Genomic DNA, 11,532 nt, shown 5'->3' with positions numbered 1-11,532 from the left:
TTCCCAGTTTAACTTCCATCTCGTTGAATTACTCCCTTCCACTTGCTGAGGCAGAGTTTAGGTCACTTGTGACTTGCCCATGGTCATACCCAGAGTCCACGGTAGCGCAAGGACTAGCGCCCAGCCCTCAAGTCCCCAACTAGTCCTATGGCCCCTGTCCTTCCCCTGGGGAGCCACCCATTGCTCCCTCCCTCCTGCTGCTCTGCCAAAGCTCTAAACTGCTCTGACCCTAGTCCAGATCGCAAGATTATCTTTCTAACGCACAAGGACACACTCTGTCCAAACAAACAGATAATTAACTCAAAACTTGATTTGTAGGGGCAAAGTGACTCTCTTCTTGTACTTGGGCATTCTGCCATCCCAGGAGACCATGGACATTTGAACTTGGACACAGAAAAGTGACTCAGAGTTGTGGGGGTGCCACCAGAGAGAAAGGACATGTCCTGTGGCTGAGCTGTGAGGGAAGAGTTAACCTGTTCAGCAAACCTGTGCCTGCCAGAGAAAAGCTCACAGACAGCATTGCTGGGGGGCTGAAAGAGAAGCAGCAAACTCCAAGTTGTGCCTGGGTGAAGTAACAAAACTGACTGAAGTTTAAGGTTATGCTAATGCATTCAGGAGCTCGGAAGAAAAGGAAAGATGATGTTTAGGGAGTGCTAACAAGGGAGACCAGGTAAGATCTTCAGCAAATAAGCACTGCTTGTTGTTACCACAGCAAGGAAAAGTCCAACTCCAGAGAACAAAAAGTACTCTGCCACAGGCCACCAGCTGTAAAAGGCAGCCCTGCAGAGTGCAGGGAGAAGTCCACAGCCACCTGGGAGCAATCGTGGGTGGGCTCCTGGGTATTTTTGCAGCCCAACCAGCTCTCAGCCCCAGGAGAAGTTTAATTCAGTGGAGAACTTGGCAAGCAACTGTACTACCAAGGGCACTAAAACACCAGTGCAAAGCTTCCCATTAGGTTCCCAGAGATGACACTAAGCAGAGGGTTGGAAGAAAAATATTAGTGATGTGACTGCAGAAAAGCAAATTCCCCATTCTTCTCCATCAGGCAGGTCACCCTGTTCCTCCCTCCCTTGCAGACAGGCTTTTCACTGATGGATCTCAGAGCCAAGCAAGAGCTGGGTGTTATTTCTGTACAACTGTAGACTAAACTGTTAGTTAAAGCCTCCACAACTGGAACACAGCTCCCAGCGGGGTCCTCCTCCTCCTCTGTGCTGGATTTCAGTAAATCAGTGAGGAGTGGGTCCAGCAACTAGCACCGAGGGAACACACCAGTAGGAGGAAAAATATTGCTGGTTTATTGCCTTCACAAGTCCCTTCCCATGGCACATAAGGCAACGACAAACCTTTGCTCAGAGGAAGCCATGAAAAAAAACAAGGCTGATAGAGATCACGCTAAGCTGGTTTTGGGCAGGAGCTGTACCCCTTCCCTTCTGGGCACCAAATCCAGTATTCACAGCAGCTGAGCCCTAGGAAAGCCTCCTTGCACAGAGCACAGCAGCATCCCTTGCACCAAACTGTGCATGGAGGAGAGTTTCAAGACATGTCTTCAGTGAGCAGCAGCCAGCCTGGTGTGGAATGCATACAGGCTGCATATGCCTGGCCCCACAGCAATTCCCCCCCAGCTCCAGATAACTCAGACGTGGATATTTGCCAGCTACCCTTACACAGGGCGAGGAGGTGAGTTCTTGGGCTAATGAGCAAGGCAAGGGCTATGTCTCCAGCAGCAATTCATTGCCATGCCCAAAGCAGCAGAGTGTCTGGCCTCCCAGAGCAGCAGGGACAAGCAGCAGCTGCAAGGAGTTTTGCTTTTTCACACCTCCAGAGGTGGTCTGCTCTCTTAAGCGGCAATGCCTTGGAAAGAGGCATCCTCAGGAAGGAAACTCCCAGGAATGCAGCATAGACAGACACAGGGGGATGAAGCCGTACTATCTCCTGGCCTTCACCACACTGCAGCTCTCCAGCACTTCAAAGGGGAACGCTCCAGCTGCAGCAGCAGCCAGACCACCCGCTCACTCCCTACACCCATAGCCAGAGGGAAGAGCAGCATTTCGGGACGCTTATGGGTCTGGTGCATGGACCAGAGTCTTGGTTTGGTCTCCCCTCTTCATTCTCAAGTCTCCATAGCATAAAGGTTATACTGACCTCTAAACCTGGCAGGAAACACAGTCATTCTCTAGTGATGACACTAGAACTGCTTTAATTTTGATGATGGGCTCCATTTGGTCCTAGACATTTAGTTATTCAAGTCCTATATCTTAGCTACAGGTTTTTATTTTTGCTCCCCGCCCTTAGGAAAAGGTCTGCTTAGATGTATCGAGAGAAAGGCAAAGGATGTGGAACTAGACCTCACACTTTTTTTAAAGGGTTGTCATAACTCAGTAACTATTTATGTAACTCACTTCACCTAGCACAAGAAGATTATTCCTCAATTTATCAGAGTCTTACCTAGTTGGCTGTAGCAATTATTTTCCAGAAGGTCACAGCAATTCATTTTCAAATACATATCCTTTTCTAACTTCCAGTGAAAAGAAACCTGACTCTTACTTGGAATTTAGCTATCCTGGAAATCATGCAGTCTCTGGAAGGACCCTGACAGAAACAGATCAAGTTTTTAAAGGGGAAAAAGAGAAGAAATTTATAATGCAGAAGTAAAAGATGCCCTGGCACCAGTTTCAAAGGTAGTTATTTTATCCCCAGTGTTTATTATATCTTCAATCAAGGTAAGACAGACTTCCATTTCCCCTTTTTTCTGTTTTGGGGGGGGGCTATGGTGTTTGTGGTGCTGGTTTTTTTTTTTTTTAAATCAGGGCTGCAGTTCCTGGATCCTTGTTTATGCACACAGTATCTGGTGTAAAGCAATCAGTCTCAGCAGAGATGTGAGGCATCTACACCACACAGAAAAGTCACAAAATTTTGAAAGATCGCAATCAAGCAATGCTATATTTTAGCACAGCTTTTCAGCCTCTGAAGATAGTTTCTAAACCTGGGCATTTACTTAATACACGGCAGCTTGCAATCATTCAAATCACCAGGGACCCTCTCTGCACATCTCCATGCTGCCAGACAGAAGCACTTCGTTCTCATATTAAAAACCGTAGTCCTACTTCTCATCCACATCTCAAGCAAAGGATTGGAAGCACCGTCAGTGCCAAGCATCCTCAAATTCCCCATGATTTCCATGTGGACTAAAGGTGCTATCACATCACAGCGTTAAAAATATTAAAATAGAAATAAAAACAGTATCACAACAAACAAGACCAGATACAGAGTGCCCTAAAAGCCAAGTGGTCAGCAACCAAAGGAGATCTATGGCAGCACTAGGAGATGGTGCAGCAGACGCCCCCAAAAGCACGCTGGAGCCCACAACTCCAACTGGCAGGCACAGCATCACGGTCATGAACGTGGCTGGGAGGTCCCCCTTTCTGCCAAATACAAGGATATTTCTGCAAATCACATTATAGTATCTTCTGGTGACCAAAAAGCCTTGTCTCTGAAGCCAAGGTGGCTCTTTGAGTTGAAGTAGCCTTTTATTTATATAATGATTGTCATGAGTTTCAAGTATTTCAGGACAATTTGGCTTCCCGGTCCCAGATCAGGACTGCAGCCTGTGACTCTTGCTCCAAAAATGAGTGACCAAGCCCTGTGCCATCATAAGCACGCTGCGACCCACGGCATCAGACCTCCTCACGTGAGAGGGAAAGGAGAAGGAAGATTGCTGACCAAGCACAGCCCCGGGCTGCTCACTGCTCCCGCCTCCAATAACCCAATCCCCAGGCTCCAGCTGATCACAGCCTGTAGCACCGAGAAGCCCCCAAGTTCAGCTCAACACAGCAGAGAGGGCTCCCCGCGATCCCGCACATCCATGCAGTGATAGGCACAAGTCCCACCATGCCCTACGGACTCTGCCTGCCCTGGCACAGGGTGGCATAGAGGCTGCACCCCCATCTCCCATGCCCATGAGCTTACTGAAACAGCCAGTTTTCCCACTGGGAACCAAGCGACAGCAGTGCCCTTTGGACACCTGCAGATAAACACAGGAGCTGCAGGCAGAAGCTCTATTTTGCAATATGTGCATGCAAAAATCTGCAACGACTGAGTCAAAGGAGGAATTGAGTGACAAACACATGCAATGCCATTCGTCACTATCTGCTCAACACTCATACCAGTGCCAGGCACCATTCAAAGGGAGCTCAGCAGGGCGTAGGCAGCCGAGCCTTCTCCAGCCCACAGCAAGGTCCAGGCTGTCTCAGCTAATTGCTAGCAAGGACAGTCTGAACTCAAACCATGCCTGCAGGAACAAGCTCTCCACACACCTCACAGCAATACCATCACACCACCAACACAAGCCCTGGAGTGCCCAGTTCCTTCATGCTAGCCACCTCGTTCACATCCAGCAAGGTCACTTACCCAAGAACTGCTTTTTGGTTTCTTGTAAATGGGAATCCACGCAAATTACCACCACATCTAACAGCAGCACACACTCAAAAAGCCACTGGTTCTTTCAGACCAGCTTTCTCCAGTTCAGTCTCCCAGTAACAGCGCTGCACCAGGGAAGGGGACAAAGGGGCACTGCTGGCAAAGCCAACTTGGCAGAGCACACTTCTTGCTCTCTGCAGCCACATGATGATGACCCTCGTGTCACTGACTCAGCACATGCATTGCATTAGTCAACAAAGCGGAAACACAGCTGTCACCATTTCTAGCACTGGAAGCTCTACGCGGCTGGGGATGTCAGCACTACCATGAGATCTGCCAGAGCCATCTTTCCAATCTAGAAGGACCAATCTGAATTCCCTAGGTGCAGGTGGGTATTCATGACCAGACCTCCCTGCCCATCACATGCCTGGTCTGCCTCAGGGATCACCCTTTCTCTTGTGCTGACCATTCTTGCCCAGGACCACGGCACAACACAGATCAGGGGTATGATCAGTCTCGAAAAGAAGCCTTAAAAAAAAAAAATCCCACGGTTTTAAGCCAAAGATCAGTTATTTCCACTGGCATCATGGCACAGCCCCAAAAGACAGCTTCAGGACAGAGGGGAGACACAGCGTGGAAATGAGCAGCCAAAGCAAATGGAAACTCCTTCTCTTTGTACAGCGCTGACCTGCAGCCCGAGCTTTAGAAATAACAGCAAAATAAATAAGAGACTAACTTAAAACACCTAGGAGGAAAAAAGAAAACCACTCAGTGGCCCTCTCACAGGTCCCGGTCCCCACAGCATCTGCAAAGCTTGTCAAGAGCTTGCACAGACAGCAGCACCGAAAGGAAGCTGTGACAAGCCCCCATCATTCCACACAGCAGTGGCAGTGGACAAGAAGGAAGAGACTTGCTTACAAACAGGAATGCAGTCTTGTCACCAGCAAAGGCTTTTCTTCTTTCACCCACTAAAGACACAAGACGGGCAGGTTGCTGACGCCTGTCAGGAAGAGGAGCCCCACGGGCACAAAGCCCACAAAGAAGGGGGAGAGGCAGCAGCACCAGCGGGAGGGCAGGGTTGTAGTGGAGATGGCATTTCTGCCCAGACTCCCATGCTCGATCTCCTCTGAATCCCACTGCAGTGAAGACTTTCCTGCATGCTAATCTGTGGTGTTAGGCCGGGAGACCCTTGGGGCACAAACACATTTTCTCTCGTTCCTCTTCAGGTATTAATCCAACCGATTAGAATAAGAAATTCTGTTTACATCAGCCTGTGTCAGTCACTGGCCTCAGCAACTCTCAAATTAGCTGTTTTTCCTTTCCCTCAGCAACTCTCAAATTAGCTGTTTTTCCTTTCCCTTTTAGTAAAAGGCGACCTGGCAAGAAAAGCAGTCCTTTCCAAAACAAAAGCAGACCATTGAAGTTGGTGCTCAGATCGAGGTTATTTAACACTGCCTTTGTCAGCCCCTGGATTAGCCATTTCTCTGTAGCATTGCCATGCAGAGATTGCATTTCCCATCAATAAGAGGCCTTTGGTCTGGTCAGCACAGTCTCCCTGCTTTGGGGTGGGCTCATCCTACAGGCAAACTCCTGGGCTCCCAGGGGCCGTGCTGGGGAAGGAGGGCACAGTGGGAAACCTCAGGGCTTCCTCACAGCATCAGCCTCGGTTCAAGTGTGCTTGCTGTGAAACAGGGCAGCCGCTGCACCCAGCGAGCCAAACGCATGCTTTCCTCATTACCGATAACGAGCAGTGATCCAGGGCTGACTTTCACCAGTGCTTGCAACAACAAGGCTGGGCTTTCACTACACATGAAGGCTCACTATGCCTAGCATTTACATATCACTTTCTTCCCACATATTTAAAAAAAACCCAGCACATCCCACAACTTCCCATTAACTACTACCAGCTACTAAAGAAGGGTGGAAAGCAGCAGAGTCTCTCTCACACAATACTGGGAAAATGCCTCTCCACAGGCCTTTTGGCACTTCCAGCAACTCAGAAACCCCAATTGAAACAGAGAACTTGGCTGCAGCAGCACCTTGAACACGGGTAAGAAACACACATGCAACTCAAAAGCTGGGGTTTTTTTTATGAAACAGAGCAAATTACTCTTGCTGTGCAAGGTCTAGACCTTGACACACCAGCTCAGATGCCAGCAGAACTTCTATTTTAGGCACGAGACAGATGCGGAGCGTGCATCAGTCAGTCTGGAGCTTGAAATACTGCATATTTGAGCTTTCACTGTCATACTTGGATTCTTTTTTTCTGGCCATTAGGTCATATTCAAGGACAGCAGAGTAGCTGTGAAAGCAAGGAAGAGAACAACAGGAGGAACAGTTTTACTGAGGCATAAAGCAACTCTACTCTACGGATATACCAAGGTGGGGCTATGCAGTAAGCCCAGTACACTAAACCAAAGGACTTAAGGCATTATCCAACACAAAAATTAATTCAAACTTGCTAAGCTGCCTTAAAAGAAAGCAACCTAGAATTACTGAATTTGAATACTTCCTTTCACCAGATAGAATCCCATCTCAACCTTTAAATGAGGATGTGAGGCATCTCACCAGCTTATGCACCCGAACACCTTCCTCCACGCAGATTAACACGAGCCAGCAGAGAAAAACAAGCATTCAGGATTACAGGATAAACAAAACCTGAGAACAGCAGGTAAATTGAACTCCATGCTAACTAACACTGCTCCCCAGCCTCCCTTCCCAGGCAGGGACAAAAATCAGTGCATCGTGCTTCAGGCATTGTTTGAAAGAGGAAGAGGGGTCTCAACACCGCCAACATTTGGGAACTGGGACAAGACTGGAGGAGTTTTAGACCACCCTTTTGCCAACTACTGTGGGCATGACTCAGTCAAACCAACTGCTCAGAAGGCTACGCTGAAAAATCTCAGGAGCAACCCTTCCCAGGCAGGGACAAAAATCAGTGCATCGTGCTTCAGGCATTGTTTGAAAGAGGAAGAGGGGTCTCAACACCGCCAACATTTGGGAACTGGGACAAGACTGGAGGAGTTTTAGACCACCCTTTTGCCAACTACTGTGGGCATGACTCAGTCAAACCAACTGCTCAGAAGGCTACGCTGAAAAATCTCAGGAGCAACCCATTCACGCTAATATTTTGCATGGTTCATGATGTTTGTTTTTAAGATCAAGAGGAGAGTATGGTATTTCTTCAGCAACCTCTTCTGCAAGTGTTGTACCCAATGCTGACATTGTTAGAAGTTCAGTGAAAAACGTCCTTCTCCAAACTGGCCGTTTGCTCACCCTGTGGTCAAGGGTTTGTGTGACAGACTGATTTTGCCTGTAGCCACTATGGGGAGAGGAGTGCTACGGATGGGGTTGGTAGCCACAGACTTTGACCTCTTCCACCGGGAAGATTTTGGACAGCAAAATCCTCTAACACTGTTCTTCATTGGGAGATTTCCTTTGAAACTAACAGCTGGGAGAGCATCACAGGGATGTGCTTAAACAGATCCTGCAAAGGTTTAAGAATTGTAAGGACCTCAGATTGGAACAGTATGTTTCGGGCACTTATTTAAAGAAAAGAAAGCACTGTTTGTGTGGAACTAGGACATTTTGTATTATAAGGTAGCTTTCCTCTGAGAATGTGGAAACATTTCAGACATTACAAGCCCGTCTCCTACATTGCTGTAAAGGAAGGAGGTGTTACTGCAAAGTCCTTATGTGACAGCAAGAGAGCTGTCCTCCAGGTCCCAAACCCAGGCTTCACATCTGGCTGCCCTACTAGAAGCGTGGCAGTCACCCTATGAACCTCCCTGCCTGCTATGGCCAAGGCAATCTGAGCTGCATTTTACTTTTTTTGAACACTTGTGAAATACAGGCAACTACCCAGGCCAGTCCTCTGCAATCACACACAACCATGTGCACCAGCAGACCCCAGAACACCAGCTCCATACCCAAAGCAGGTGCCCCCGTGCCAAAAAGGGCCACAGGATAACAGACAAATCAGGTAGGGAATAAATGGGTCAGAGGCCGAAGAGCTGATCCTAGAGTTGCAAAAACTGCAGCTCTCCAACTCCACATTCCCAGCCCAGTACGGTCAACATAAACAGGAGATACTTGAGGCAGGATTCTTCTTTCCCTTCATAACACAAGCTGCTCCTCTTACCTCAAGCAGTTATGCATACAGCCCTGTTACACAACCAGGGCTTGCACAACCCTTGCAGGCATTTTATCAGCTTGCTCCTCCAAAGCTTGGAGTTAGCTAGAACTGCAAGATGCTAGCAATGACCCGTGAAAGCAAGTCAATAGATGCATTTCACAAGCGACCATGCAGCAAGATCCAGCAAGAAGCCAGCGTCACCAAGACAAACCTACCAACTCTCTAAGCTGCTTACTAAACCATCCCAGCAGTCTTGCCCATGCACTGCCAGAGCCAGATTTTTCCAAGGAGAAAATTCAAACTCCATCTTTAACTCTGAACCTCCCTGTCTCCTACTCCATACAGCGAGAACAGAAAGGAAAATTAGTCAATAACTCTACTTTATTCTTTGCAAAGGAATAACTGGAGGCCCAGAAGTGGCTGATAACTAAGCAAGAATACTACAATAATCTGCCACTGTAGGTCAAACTCAAACACTCTTTGGATTTGTGGCCCTAGAGAAGCCATCGGAGGTACAAGCACCCCTCTTTCACTTTTTCCGGATTCCATGAGCGATCGGCAGCACACAATTGACTTGAATGTTTGCATGGAAGGAAGCAGCAAGAGATTACAAGCAGCCTGTAATTATTTGTTCTGACATATGAAATTTCAAACTCTATAAAAAAACAATCCTGGCAGAGGTGCACCTGTCACTGGAGGACTCATGACTCACTCTCAACAATATCATGTATAAAGTAATCTCATCACTCGGATCAAACGATCACATTGGGAAAGCAACTTATGCAAGTTCTATGAATTGTGTTTTTAGAGGCAGGAGAGCCCACGTCAGGAAACAGAACAAAGTTCAGTGTCAGCAGTAGCAGCTGCCCGGTGGCTTTCTTTTATACCAGAGGAAAGGGTTGGGGAGGAGATGGCAGGAGCACAGACCTGAGCAGGAAAGCCTTTTCCCTAGTCCTTCAGGACGAAGCAAACACATTATCTTGGCTGCGTTACAACAGCCAAAGGAAAGAGTAAAGATTAAATCAGATTTCGGTCCAGATACGGTTCCACGTGCTGCTACTGCTGTGGGTGAACTGGGTAAAGAAATCCTTGCTCCCTGCCTGTCAGCTCCCGCCACCAAGTGCCCTCCCCAAATCCAACTGTGCCCACAGATGGTCCACAACCCACAACTCTCAAAAGAAAGAGGTTACCTTGCACCAACAGCTCTGCAAGCAAGCGCTGATGGGGTCCGTGAGCTCCAGCACGAAGGGCGGCGAGCAGCCTCCCTCAAGACAAGGAGTTTTGGTCTTATGGCCCCGTCAAGCTCCTCCAGCTGCTTTGGAAGAAACAAAATAAAAGTTGCAGAAGGCACTTACTTGCTCAACCCTGGCTACACAGAAGGCACCACCCCAGAGATTATTGACTGAACGGGAGGCAACTGCAAAGTGATGACAAAGCAAGAGGTTTTACTCTGTAACAATTAGAGCAGGACTAATTAACAGATGGTTAAGCCAGCTGTGTGACACCACCTCCTCCTTCCTGCCCATTCTTCACCTTACTCTCTAAGCCTTTTACACTAGAGGATTAAAAGAAAGTGCTCTACTGTGTCAGGTTTTTTTTCTTCCTGTAGCATCAGCATCCTCCCTGCTTTATGGGAAAGTGTTTTGCAAATACAGATCTCATTCACCATCATATCCATGTGCAACACAGAGGACTCTCCAAATCCAGACACTCTGTGCTGTGCACACCCTATTTCAGAGCAATCAACCTGTACAAGATGCATCTGAAGGAAAACCAAGAGCTGTACCTGCACAATGTCAGGTTCTCCAGGAAGGGCTTGGCTCACCAGCCCTTCCCTGACAAACCACAAATTTCCTCACCTGCAGTGGATTCATCTGCAAGTTTGCTTTGCATGTGCACAAGCTCATCACAATTTCTCAGAGAACTACAGAAATATTGAAAGAAAGCACATTCCCTTCTACCTAGCAAAAGGGTGCATGCATCAGCGCCCCACTAAGCACAGTTCTGCTGGCAAACAACATGAAGAAATTAAATCCTGCTGCTCCTCACTACAGTCCACATGAAGCATAAAGCCCTATGGAAGGAGGGATGTCCCCACCAACACCACTTCATTTTCAGAATTTAGAAACAGAGACCTGATCCTTCCTCATACTTTAACAGCTTCTCAACTAGACATATGTTTCTGCTTTTTCTGTAAAAGTACAAACACATCTCAGTTTTCCAAACTCATTCAGATGAGGCAGAAAACCCCAGCGATTCTTCTTCTCTACATACATTCCACTAAGCATTACTGTTTCTTTTCACACTCTGAAAGCTAACCCAAATTAACCCATGGTCTAAATACTGGAGACCAAAGCACACTCCAAGCTGCACCAGCTGTGCTTACTCCTGCAAACAGGACAACTTCCTAGGAACCAGTTCCACACTGATGACTAATTCCCAACACCATAATCCAGGTGTCTTCACCCCCTCCAGCTTTAATATTCCCAAACAGGGGTTTTTCCATCATTTCCTTCAACGAGAACGTTCCCTAACAGGTAACTTCACCCTCCAAAGCAATTCCACCAGGAAAAGACAGGGATAAACAGTCCTCCAATACCACAGAAGTTTACAGAGATAGGTGGAATGACAGCAAACCAGCCCAGTGTGCAGCAAAAGTGTCAGTGAGATGCTGGGAATGACTTTCTACAGGGAAGTGCCAGAAAAATAAGTTAATTGAAGGCTTTTAACCAGCAGCAGCCTGGCCAGGGGTACATACAAGCGTGCTGCGGAAGCGAGGCAGGGCAGACATCCCCCCGAGCATTCCCTCCCTGGCCACCAGTCCCGCTGGGACCTGCCAGGAGGCTCGGTGAGGACCGGCGTGGGTGGCAGGCAAGGACCCGAGCGCTGGCTCCTGCCCTGCCTCGCACCCCCTCCTCAGCCCCACGGGGCGCTGGCAGGCCCCTGCCCCACAGCCAGGCATGACAGGTGCACACCTCCCC

General features: G+C 48.1%; 1 protein-coding gene across 1 annotated transcript in view; it reads right to left on the bottom strand.

The window, feature by feature from the left end:
* Positions 1–8,680, bottom strand: part of POR (P450 (cytochrome) oxidoreductase) — a 26,672-nt gene extending 17,992 nt beyond the window's left edge. The window contains 1 exon segment of the mRNA XM_010292807.1: positions 8,558–8,680. The gene's annotated coding sequence lies outside the window, so the exon portion shown is untranslated.
* Positions 8,681–11,532: the final 2,852 nt, after the last annotated feature.

Source organism: Phaethon lepturus, unplaced genomic scaffold (assembly GCF_000687285.1).
Source record: "Phaethon lepturus isolate BGI_N335 unplaced genomic scaffold, ASM68728v1 scaffold41598, whole genome shotgun sequence".
Taxonomy (NCBI): domain Eukaryota; kingdom Metazoa; phylum Chordata; class Aves; order Phaethontiformes; family Phaethontidae; genus Phaethon; species Phaethon lepturus.
This window is presented reverse-complemented; position numbering and strand designations above follow the sequence as displayed.